Here is a 13,336-nt window from a genome sequence, read left to right as displayed (position 1 = left end):
CTGCCTATAAGCTTGAGTAAAATTATTAACCTGTGTGAAACCTACCCTCTTCTTATATTGAATATAAAATAAAATTTGGCATGTAAGGTGCTTAATACACTACCCGGCATATAAGAAGCCCTTTAAAAATGTAAGCTCAAAGAAAACAAGTAAGTTGCATTTTGCATTCAACTCCCATCACTACTCTTAAGCTGGGTTTTATGTCATAATCATAAGCCAAAAATTTTTCGACAAGGCCCTAGAGACATCCCACCTGCCCACCTCACTACCTCATTATAAAATCATCACTACCCCTCTCATCGTCGACTTCTACCCTCCCGCACTCGTTTACCTCCAGCCACACCAGCCACCTGGTTGATCTTAGCATGTGTCAGGTGCAATTCTTCCTGAGTTTCCATTTACAATTCCCTGTGCCTGCAAATACCCTACTACCAGATTTCTTCATGGCTTAGCCTCACAATTCCATAGGTCTTTGCTCAAAGCTCACTTGTTCGAGGAGGTCTTCCCTAGTTACCCTCATTTAAAATTCCACCCATTTCCCAACATTCTGTGCCCTCCTTCCCCGCTTTTTCTCTGAAATATTTATCACCACCTGACATGCTATCCATTTTGGTTATTTATGTGTATGTTGACTGTCTCAACAGGAATGTAAGTTTTGTAAAGAGGGGGTCTCTTTTTCTGTTTTTGAAAGTAAAAAAAAAAAAAGGAAGAAAATAACAAACATGAAACACAGAAAGGCAAAACAGTAGTGCACAAGAATTGAGATACAAGGCAAAAAATAGTATAAATGTTGACAGAGGAGTAAATGGACTTAAAGTATTTTAAGATCCCTCTCATATCAAGAAAATGGATAAAAAGAATCAAACAAAATGAGTCTTTGATAATTTAAGGATAAATATTGTATGCTTCAGGATAAGCACTGAAAGAATAGATGCAGCTACCAAGGTGATACGATGGGGGAAGAAGAGCAAGAATACATTATTAAGAAATAACCTAGCAAAACACAAGGCAAGAAAGAAAAAAAATAGGAGCATAAAGAAAGTTAGGTAAATTGAAAACAGATACAAAATGGGAAATTTAAACATAAATGTATCAGCGATTATATAACATAATCCTATTAAAGGACAAAAATGGTCATGTGGAACTTGTAAAATTTGCTGTATGATGATTATAAGTAATACATCACAAAATAAGAAAAAAGTTGCAAATAAAGGAATGGAAAAGGTACAACATGCAATCATAAAACAAAAAGGCTGATTAAATTATACTAATATCAAAGTAAATAAAACACATAACTGGAGACTGGGTGGGAAATACATGAAAGGGTCAATGAAATGGTTAAACCATTCTCCTTTTTAAAGATTTTATTTATTTATTCATGAAAGACACAGAGAGAAAGGCAGAGACATAGGCAGAGGGAGAAGCAGGCTCCCTGCAGGGAGTCTGATGCGGAACTCAATCCCAGGACCACGGGGATCAAGACTTGAGCTGAAGGCAGACCCTCAACCACCGAGCCACCCAGGTGTCTCTTTAACTATTCTTAATTTGTATTTACCTAATATCATAACCTCAAAATATAGAAAGAAAACAGAACTACAAGGTGAAACAGAAAAGCCAATAATCATAGTGGGAAACAATCACAATCTTCTCAGTAAATGGTAGAAGTAAAAAAGATCAGTAAATACTCAGAAGATCTGAACAACATGATTAATAGACTTTAAGTAATTGACTTGTAGATAACAGTAACCAGCAACGACAAAATCTAACTTCTAAGCCACATACCATACATTGATAAAAATTTATCAAATGCTGAGCCAACAAAAAAAAACTCAACAAATTGCATAGGATTAAAATGATCAGAATATGTTCTATTACATAATTCTATTAAGCTTGAAATCATCGACAACAACAAAATTGGAAAATCTCTATATCTGTGTGAATTAATAAGTATAATAATACTTATAATAAGTATACTTATTACTTGATTAACTGATGGTAAACTACTGTGAGATGCAGCTAGGCCCATTCTCAGAGGGAAATGTACAGTATTCATTACAAAAGAAGAAAATACAAAGTCGATAAGCTAAACATTCATCTCACTAAGTTAGTGATAAAACAGTAAAATAAACCTAAATATAGTAAAAGGAACTTAAAAGATAAGAATCGAAATTAATAAAATAGAAAACAAATATATAATAAAGAGGATCGACAACACCAAAACTGTTTCATTATAAAAATCAAAACATTTGATAACATTCTCCAAAGACAGACTAAGAAAAAAAGAGAAAAGATATAAATAACATACCAAAACATTAAAGAGATTATAAGATAATATTGAAAAAAAAAAGATCTTAAGAAGATATTATTGAAAATATAATGAAATACCACTCCTTTTCAACATTGTACTGGGAAGCCTTGCTAATGTGATAAGGGAAGAAAATGAAATAAAATGTACGTAGATTGGGAAGGAAGATATAAAACTCTCCTGGTTCACGGATGGCATGATTGTCTATGTAAAAAGTGTCAAAAAATTGACAAAAAAAGAAAAAAAAAAAACCTCCTAAAACAAGTAAGCGATTAGAGATTAGAGTAAGGTTTCAGGATACAATATTAATATAAAAACATCAATTGCTTTCCAATATACCAGTAATGAGCATGTGGAATTTGAAATTAAAAACATAACAATAGGGATCCCTGGGTGGCGCAGTGGTTTGGCGCTTGCCTTTGGCCCGGGGCACGATCCTGGAGACCCGGGATTGAATCCCACATCAGGCTCCCGGTGCATGGAGCCTGCTTCTCCCTCTGCCTATGTCTCTGCCTCTCTCTCTCTCTCTCTGTGACTATCATAAATAAATAAAAATTTTTAAAAAAACATAACAATATTTGTGTTAGCACCTCCCCCAAAATTAAATAAATACGTATAAATCTGACAAAATATATACATCTATATGAGGAAGAACTAAATAAACGGAGAGATATTCCAGTTCATTGATAGGAAAACTCAATATTGTCAGAAATGTCAGTTCTTCACAACTTGATCTATAGAGTCAACTCCCAATCAAAATCCCAGCAAGTATTTTATGGATATTGACAAACTGGTTCCAAAATTTATATGAAAAGACAAAAACTCAGAATAACCAACACAATATATATTTTTTTAAGATTTTATTTATTTATTCATGAGAGAGAGAGAGAGAGGCAGAGACACAGGCAGAAGGAGAAGCAGACTCCATTCAAGGAGCCCGACGTGGGACTCGATCCCAGGACTCCAGGATCACTTCCTGGGCCAAAGGCAGATGCTAAACCATTGAGCCACCCAAGGATCCCTAACCAACACAATATTGAAGAAGAAACAAAGTTGGTGGACTGATGCTATCCAATTTCAAGACTTACCGTAAAGCTATCGTCATCAAGATAGTAAAGTATTACAAGAATACAAAAATAGATCAATGAAACAGAATAGAGACCTCAGGAAAAGAACTCGCATGAATATAGTCAACTGATTTTTGACAAAGGAGCAAAGATAGTCTCTTCAACAAATGGTGGAACAACTAGACATCTACATGGAATAAAACAAAACAAAACAAAACAAAACCCTATATCCACAGACCTTACTTTCTTCACAAAAATTAACTTAAAATGGATCACAGACCAAAAAGTAAAATGTGAAAACTATAAAACTCCTAGAAGATAACATGGAAGAAAACCTATATGACCTTGAGTATGATGATGCCTTTTTTGATACAACACCAAATGCATGGCCCATGAAAGAAATAATTGATAAGCTGGAGTTCATTAAAATTTAAAACTAGTGCTCTGCAAAAGACAACTCAAGAGAATTAGAAGACAAGCCACAGATTGGAAGAAACTACTTGCAAAAGATACATCTGAGAAAGAACTATTAATCAAAATATATTCTACACAAACTTTTCAGAGAAAATAAAAGTATATTCATATGGATATGGGGTGAGTGAGCTCCCCAAGGTCTCTTCTATAAAGGCACTAATCCTATTGTGAGGACTCCACCCTCATGACCTCATAACTTCCCAGAGGCCCCACCTTCTAACACCGTCACATCAGAAGTCAGGTGTCAAAATAAGAATTTGGAGGGAACACAAATATCCACTCTATAGCGCTGTTTAAATCAATTATACAAAGTTCAAAAGCAAGAAAAACTATAGTATAAAAAGGAAGTGAAAGAAGGAAACAGATAAGAAACAGAAGCAGCCAGGAAGAGGCTCTCTCGGGTGTCGGCAATAGTCTCCCTTGACCTCAGCCGTGATTATATGGTGTTCCACTGGCAATGACTCACTGAGCTGCACATGTGCTTTTGCGCCCCTTTCCGAAGTGTGCTTTCTTCATGCAAAAAGAAATAGAAATTATGTAATAATATCCATAAAATTTTATTTCTAGGAATTTTGCTGTCTAGATATAATGCATATTAAAAATTAGGTTCAAGCACTATTTATGAAAGCGAAAGACGGAAAAGCAGCTTAACTGCTCATCAGTAGAGGACTGGCTCAATAAATTACAGCACATCCAGGAACACGATGGAAATTTTAAAAAGAATAAGGCATCTCTATGTGTACTAAGAGGGAACAATCTCCACCATATATTTAAGCAAATAGTAAGCAGGAAATATAGAAGAGTGCAGGGATGCTATCATTTCATTGTAAAAATAAGATAGAGCACACATGTATAGGTACTTACTTACATATATAATATTTCTAGAAAAACGACTAAAATATAAAACCCAGACAACAGTGGTTGTCTCTGAAATGGGGAATTGGAACTCTAGCAGTCACGGACGGGAAAGAAACTTTCTTTTCAGGGTAGCTATTGGCATCATGTGAACTTAATCACATATATGTTACCTTTTCAAAAGAATAAATTAAAAGGTGATACATACATACATACTTATATGTAAATAATTGAAATGATTTTAATAAATTGAAAAGATTTCATATGAGCCCAATTCCCAACTGGTGCATTTGGACATTTGTATATATCATAACACCCTTTCTTTTGGGAACTGACATGGCCTAGAGTAGAGGCAAGGGTGACGAAGCCACAAAAGACACCAAGACGCTCAGGTCAGGGACATAAGACAGAGGCAAAGGCATGGGATGCAAAAGACCTGCAGAAGGAAGACTGCCCAAGAGGGGGAAATCCTGTTGCCAAGTCATGGCTTGCTCTCCTGGGCCCGGTATTGATGGCAAAGATCAATGGGTCAAGGATGAAAAGATCCCATGCTCTCACCCAAGTGTTTGCATCGATCCAAAATATGGTCAGCCCCAGAATGGAATTCTTGTCTCCTCTACGGTACCTGCGTATAGTGCTATGCACACAGCGGTCTTAAAAAGGAGCTGTTGATTCAACCCATTTCCTAAAACATAAAAACCTAACGCATTCTTCCAAGTGGTTTAGCAGGTTTTCACACTGTCAGCCTGGCAGTGAACCTAGGCCGCCGGCTGGTGGGCAAATGAGCACATAAAAGGATACTAGCCTTTGATTATCTTTACTCTGTGCCCCTCAGCTGATCATTCCATATTTCAGTTGCATATTCCACACTATTTCTGCTACCCAGATTCGTCCTGTTAACAACCATCGTGTCAACATTTAACCTATAAAATCTGTGGAAGGGATGTGGCTTTTGAAGAATATATTCTGGGGTAGCAGATGTCACACTAAGTGCTCGGCTGCCCCAAACTCCAGAACCCTCCAGACTCCCGTGAGGACCGAAAAGCATGTAAAGGAAGCAAACTGAACAGGGAGACAGTGCCAAGGCCACAATACAAAGGAGATCCACTTTCCAAGTCATCTTCTAGCCAACAGGGTCCTTTTGCCGTTTAACACATCTATAGCTTCTATATTGCGATGCCAAGTTTAGTCTCGGTGCAGTTTTCGTAAATCACATCCAAAATATGATTTGGAAAAAAAAAAAGTGCACCTTCTTACGAGCCCACTGTGTACTTGAAAGACCCAGTGCACAAATCATTTGCACCTGTACCATTTCCATCCAGTTCTAAGCTAATTTTAAAAAGGCTCTGAAAGCCTGCCAACAGCACATGTGCACAGAAGATAAAATGTAATAGCAATTAATCCAATCATCTCTGATTTAACGTTAATTTAACCCAGTGGATTATGCCTTGTTTTGTGTGCAACTGTGTTGATCCTGCTACATTTCAGAGAGCCCCCAAATCAATCAAGTCACAATCCCTAATTGCAGTCAAAATGGGGAATTCCACTCAGCAGGGCCCTTCTCTGGAGTATCTATTCCACCCAAGGAAGAAAGGGAAGTCAAAGAAAGAGGCGTCTCTAATAGCAGGCTGCTAACATCACAGCTGATGGTGTCAGGACTAGCTCTGAAGAGTGGCCTCGCGTTTGCTGGCATATGCAATTGCACTGGGGCTCCTTGCCAGAATGAACAGGAAAGGGCCGTCAGAGAAAAGCCAGTAGAAGTATCGTTGCTGTTTAAACTAGAAACAAACAACAACATAAAAAATTCTGGGGGTATGATGCCTTCCTTTCTCTTCATTTGCAATATTGATCGAATGATGATAGCAGTTAAAGACCTTTATTAGGACAGCTGTAGTGGAAAACTAACAGCATGCTACCCCCCTGAGTCAGCTTTAACTGGGCTACAGTGTAGATCTACGTTCGTGGAAGCAAGGCTGATGGGGGCGGGTGGCGGGGGGACATTTGTATTATCATGTGCAAGGAATAGAGCAATGTTCAGGTTGCTAATTCCTTCTGTTTGGGTTTTATTGAGAATTGAAATAATGAAAAGTGTTGCCTGGGCTCAGGGGCAGCCCCAGAAGTTCAATTGTAGTTCAGCTTTAGTTAAGGATTAGTTAATAGATACTTCACATAAAGTGCTACCATGTTCTTTTTCATAATTTTTCTTTCCCCTCCTCCCTTCCTTTGCAGCTGAGAATAATTAACTGTTCTTTTGTGAGTGTCATTTGTTCTCAAGGAATTAAATGCCACCTTATTTCCCAGAACAAGAATTCAACTGTCATAATTATAGCTTCATTTCAGAAGCAAAAAAAAAAAATCATAATTTATTACAGATTGTTCAGCATGTGAGATAGGTTTAAATGTCATTGGAAGTAAATTGTGGCATGTCATGAAGGGGTTTTAGCCACCACTGTAATTGATTTATAATTTCACATTTAAAATGAACAACATTCACCCATTGTTCTTGTATTATATAACTCTGACAGCAATCCCTTGAGAATGAAGCATTCAACTTGGTCAATACACAATAATAATAATAACAATAACAATGATATGCCAATTTTAAAGATAAGTAGTGAAATTAGCATAAGCACTAAGAACATATGTGTTAAAAATGGAAGCTCAATCCCTATAATACAAGGTAAAAATCTATTCTAGAAAGAACGCATTTTGATATTAGCATTGAACTCCATAAAATTAAATGACTCTCAGGGGCTTTAATGAAACTCATAAAATTAAGGACCATCAGAATTAAGGTTTAAACTGTTCTCTACCCAGAGTTATAAAGAAAGATACAATAATTGGAGAAGCTGGAGATGAATTTTTCCATTTCTAATTTCAAGCAGATTTAGAATCAATTCCACTTTGAATAGTAATTCTTTAGGTTTGCAGTGTGACCCTAAATCCCAAGGATTACGTAGTGACCACAGGTGGTATGTATGGTGGGAGGATTATGTAAATACTCAACACACCATTAAGTGCCTACACCTCTATTTTGTGCAAGATGAAGTGAGTCCTATGACGGTTCTCATTCTTCAAAATCATATCAATGGGTTTTCATCACTTGCATTCGGGTATAGAAACAAACACAAACTCACACAATGACAAGGACAGACTGTGGTGTTGATAACCAAACTGCATAAGCCAAGCTTTAGGCAAAATCAGAACCTTTCCAACCTACTCCCCATTTCCGTGATCTATGGTCTTCTGAAATGCCTTCCTTTTCCCTTCGGGGAAAACCAGTACTTTATTCTCTGTTTTTAAAAAGTCAATACGATACTGTAGATTCTGGAAATGCTTTGGAAAAGCAAGTCACGGTAGGCTGAATAATGACACCCCAAGATGCCTGTGTCCTAGTCCCCAGAACCTGTGAATGCTGCAATATATATGGCAAAGGGACTTTGTAGATGTGATTATATAAGAATTTTTGAGACAGGGAGACTATCCTGGATGATCTGGACAGGCCCTAAATGTAATCACAAACATCTTCATAATAGGGATAGAGAGGAAGTCTTGATGACAGTAGAGGAGAAGGCAACATGACCAGGGAGGCAGTCAGGAGCCAAGGAACGTCAGCAGCCTCTGGCATTGGAAGAAGCAAGACGCAGAGTCTCCCATGGAGCCTCCAGAAAGGACCAAACCCAGGGGGCACCTTGATTTCCTCCCCGTCAGACTCCTTTGCAGAAGTACGAGAGAATATACCTGTGCTGCAGTAAGCCCCTACGCTAGTGATCATCTCTTACGGTGGCAGCACAAGTTTGATTCACTGCAAAGTCTTCCCCAAGATGAAGGTATCTCTGTACTGAGGACACACCAGGGGTCTGACCCCCCCCACTCTGGCTTGGCATTGAGGCGTCCAGTTTCATCAGGACCCAGACTCCTCCGTCGCCGGCACTTAGGAAGTTCCGACAGCTGCCCTTCCTGGGGGACAATAATCCGAAAATTTGACGACCTTGCCTATTTAAAAAAAGGAGTAACATCGGGCTTGATTTAAAAGTCACTTTTTGAGAGTGAGGTAAATAAATGTAGTGCTTTAAAATGAACTGTGATGTTATTTATGAAGAGAAATTGCATTAATTTGAAAACATTAATTTATTACAAGATTTCTGAAATATGTAGCTTGTGGTTTTTCCAAACAGCATCATCTTGATCAGGTAAATAATCGCTATGTAGTTGTCACTTACCATTCAATAAATATTTGCAGTATGTCAAGGACGTACAGTGGAAACTTTAGACCCAATTTTTAAAATAGTCGTTTATCCAGTCTGCCATAATGAGAGGAAGAAGAAATAAGGTACTTTTAATAAACTATGAGGATGACACATAAAACGGTTTTGTCTGGGGTCTCTGGACAGTAATATTTTATTACAAATATGTTCAGGGACACCTGTGTGGCTCAGCAGTTATGCGTCTGCCTTTGGCTCAGGGCATGATCCTGGAGTCCTGGGATCGAGTTCCGCATCGGGCTCCCTGCATGGAGCCTGCTTCTCCCTCTGCCTATGCCTCTGCCTCTCTCTCTGTGTCTCTCATGAATAAATAAAGAATATATTTTAAAAAACACACACAAATATGTTCGGGGGACTTTTTGTTCTGCTTTCATTGATCCTCTACCAGGGAACACCTTCCAAGCGTTTTTGTAATAGTTTCCATCTCTCCCAGCCCTATCACTGGATTTGGGACAGCTACCCCCGGACCTAAGTCATTAAAAATCTAAACAAACTCAGTATCAGGGAAAAGAAGTAAGACTCAGTCTAGCTTCACTAATTACATTGAGAGGTGAGCCTCACAGTCATTTTCTAGCATCATTGCATTATCCACTAAGTCACTCAACAAACATCTTCATTTTACTCTGCGCAATGTCACTGAGACAGATAGAAGGGTGAAGTAAAGAAATCCTACCCAGTAATATCAGGTAATGACTTTTCATTTACTGGGCGCTTCCTGTATGTCAAGGATGCTGGTACATCACTTTACATAACTTATCAAATATGTCCTGTGAGACAGTTATTATTACCCTCTACCTGCAAATGAGGTGGTTGAGACTCAGAGCATGGGAAATTCACCCAAGTTTGGAGAAGTAGTTCGGTGGCAGAGCCTTAGTTCAAATTCTAACTCTACAAAACTCACGGCCCTAGCCTCTTTGACAGGATAAAACAGAGTAGTTGCCAGAGGAAGAAAATAAAGGGTGTGGCACGAGAGTGTGGATTATACCCCCTCGGCGATAGGGAAGACTTCCTGAGGGAAGCAGCACTTAACCCAGGGGACGAGGACTGGTTTCAGAAGGAACTGAATTTGTGCTGATGGGACAAGGGGTCAATGCCAGGCGGAGGGAACAACCAGAGTAAAGATTCTAAGGTGGAAAAGCAGGGAACACACATAGGGAAAGGCTCAGAGTGGCTAGACGTGCAGGGTTAGGGTTAGGGTTAGGGTAGCATCACCTGGTGCCAGACTGCAGAGGGCCTCAGGGACAAGCTACGGGATGGGCTACGGAGGAAGAAGAGGAGAGCTAGCATCAAGCACCTGGTGGGGATTAGCAGGGGAAACTGGACACACCTCTGTTGACTAGAGTTGTGTTGCAAGTAACCTATTAACACATTCCAATTAATATCAGGCACTAAATACTGAGTTAGAAAAATAAGGACTTGGCTGTCTGCTCCTCCCCCTCAACAGACAGCCTCATCTTCCGGTGCAGTGTCAGTCGTTTCCCTGAGACACAATGGTGAAGGTCGGAGTCAACGGATTTGGCCGTGTTGGATGCCTGGTCACCAGGGCTGCTTTTAACTCTGGCAAAGTGGATATTGTCCCCATCAATGACTCCTTCATTGACCTCAACTACATGGTGTACATGTTCCAGTATGATTCTACCCACGGCAAATTCCACAGCACGGTCCAAGACTGAGAACGGGAAACTTGTCATCAATGGGAAGTCCATCTCCATCTTCCAGGAGCAAGATCCTGCCAACTGATGTTGATAATGGGGTGATGATGGTGCTGAGTATGTTGTGGAGTCCACTAGGGTCTTCACTACATGGAGAAAGCTGGGGTCATCATCTCTGCTCCTTCTGCTGATGCCCCCATGTTTGTGATGGGTGTGAACCACGAAAAGTATGACAACTCCCTCAAGATTGTCAGCAATGCCTCCTGCACCACCAACTGCTTGGCTCCTCTGGCCAAAGTCATCCATGACCACTTCAGCATCGTGGAGGGCCTCATGACCACCGTCCATGCCATCACTGCCACCCAGAAGACCGTGGATGGCCCCTCTGGGAAGCTGTGGCATGACGGCCGAGGGGCTGCCCAGAACATCATCCCTGGTTCCACTGGCGCCACCAAGGCTGTGGGCAAGGTCATCCCGGAGCTGAACGGGAAGCTCACTGGCATGGCCTTCCGTGTCCCCACCCCCAACGTGTCAGTTGTGGATCTGACCTGCCGCCTGGAGAAAGCTGCCAAATATGACAACATCAAGAAGGTGGTGAAGCAGGCATCAGAGGGCCCCCTCAAGGGCATCCTGGGCTACACTGAGGACCAGGTTGTCTCCTGCGACTTTAACAGTGACACCCACTCTTCCACTTTCGACGCCAGGGCTGGCATTGCCCTCAATGACCACTTTGTCAAGCTCATTTCCTGGTATGACAATGAATTTGGCTACAGCAACCAGATGATGGACCTCATGGTCCACATGGCCTCCGAGGAGTAAGAGCCTCCTGGACCACCAGCCCCAGCAAGAACAAGAGGAAGAGAGAGGCCCTCAGCTGCTGGGGAGTCCCTGCCCCAACTTAATCCCCCAACACACTGAGAATCTCCTGACCTCTAATTTACATCCCAGACCCCGAGGAAGGGGAGGGGCTTGGGGAGTCCTACCTTGTCATGTACCATCAATGAAGTATACTGTATCCAGCCAAAAAAAGAAAAAGAAAAAGAAGGGCTTTTAAACAATTAGTATCATACAAACTGAAACGTAACTGATGACAGAGAAGAGTAATGGTCCAAATAAGTCTTAGGTTACTCCTGAAGCAAGCCACCCCTGCTCTCTATCTCCAAGAAAATAAGTCAGGTGCTTTGGCCAGGTTGCAGGCTGTGAGTCAGAGAACACCACCGTTGCTGCCCTCCAGGAGTCTACAGTGCTGGGTGGGGATGTCCTAGGCTACATTATCGTCCGCACTATGTGCTGCCCCTCCCTCCCGTGGGAGTAGAATTAGCTGCCCCTGGCACTGCTTTGGCTGAGGGAATACAGATAGAAGCAACAATTCTAGGCAGAAGCATTAAGGCCAAACATGATCACATGCACATGTGGAATCTTGAAAGACAAACCAACCAAAGTGAACTGATAGACACAGGGACCAGAATGTTGGCGGTCACCAGAGGTAAGGGCTAGAGGATGGGCAGCAAAATGGGGGAAGGTGGCTGAAACACACAAACTTCCTAATCACAAAATAAAGCAGCCCTGGAGACGTAACATGTAGCTTGATGACTACAGACAGTGATGCTGCATTGTATGGTTGAAAGTTCTCATCACAAGGAAAAGATTTTTTAAGGATGTGTGGTGATAGATGTTAATCAGACTTATTGTAGTGATCATTTCACTACATACACGCACATTTCAAATCATCATGTTTACACTTGAAACTATTATAACGCTGCATGTCAATTATGTCTCAATTTTTTTCCAAGGCCAGATGTGTACTTTGCCAACCATGTCCCCTTTTCCTTTGCTGTGAGCCCAGCACTATCCCAGAGAGAAATGGGGGCTGCTCTCTCCATGAGCCTGGGCCCCGATAAGGGGCAGAGCCCTAGCCGACTCGTGATGGAAATGCAGCAACAAGGAGCCAGTAGGCCACCTTGGCTGTGGTAAGCCAGTGCCATGCGGAGGTTGTTCGTTCCCACAATAGAACTCACGTAAGTTGACTGAAACAACGACCTAAGACGAGAGCGTACAGAATCACAGTATCAGGCCAGTTCCAGGAGAGAAATATGGGATTTCAAAGGAAGGAAAGATCTATGCCTAGACCACATCAGCGGCCGTCCAGCCAAAACATTTTCTCCTTTTTTCCAGTGGCTTTTCATTTTGTTTTACTTGACTTTGCTTTCCATGCAGCACTGAGTGAGACAGAGATCTGACAACTGACTAATCAGCTGACCTGAGCAAACCAACTATCCCCCCACCGCATTCTCTTCTTTGCATCTGACCCATGGAGGACAAGCCGAGGTGTTGCCAGGCCGTGACTAGGCCACTCACTCACTCATTCACTCAACATACCTTCATTGGACATCTACCACGAGCAGGTTACACGAGACTCAGAGACAGAAGAAGAGTCCCTGCAGCTTCTCAGCATCTCATGAAGGCTGGGACCAGAGCTGCTCAATAACCATGGGCTTACCGGGCACTCTGGGCTACCAAAGGGCACATGAAAGAGAGGGATCGATGGGACCCAGCCATGGGAGGGTGGGGGAGTGGCATCAGGAAACACTTCCTCAACCGAGCTCAGTGTTGAGGGAAGACGAGGAGTTAACCAGCCAAAGGGAAGGAGGAACCACAACTTGCAAAGGTGCAGAGCAATGGGGCTTGGCTTCCTGAGAGCTGCCCTGTTTGGACAGA

General features: G+C 41.3%; 1 long non-coding RNA gene and 1 pseudogene across 1 annotated transcript in view; one reads left to right on the top strand and one right to left on the bottom strand.

Annotated features, from left to right (window-relative positions):
• LOC121498829 overlaps positions 1–13,336 on the bottom strand; it is a 35,975-nt gene that overhangs the window by 21,255 nt on the left and 1,384 nt on the right. The gene's annotated exons all lie outside the window — the stretch shown is intronic.
• LOC121498825 lies at positions 6,790–11,658 on the top strand (annotated as a pseudogene).

This window comes from Vulpes lagopus, chromosome 9, assembly GCF_018345385.1.
Source record: "Vulpes lagopus strain Blue_001 chromosome 9, ASM1834538v1, whole genome shotgun sequence".
Lineage (NCBI taxonomy): Eukaryota > Metazoa > Chordata > Mammalia > Carnivora > Canidae > Vulpes > Vulpes lagopus.
The sequence above is the reverse complement of the archived record's forward strand: the minus strand, read 5'-3'. Positions and strand labels throughout refer to the sequence as shown.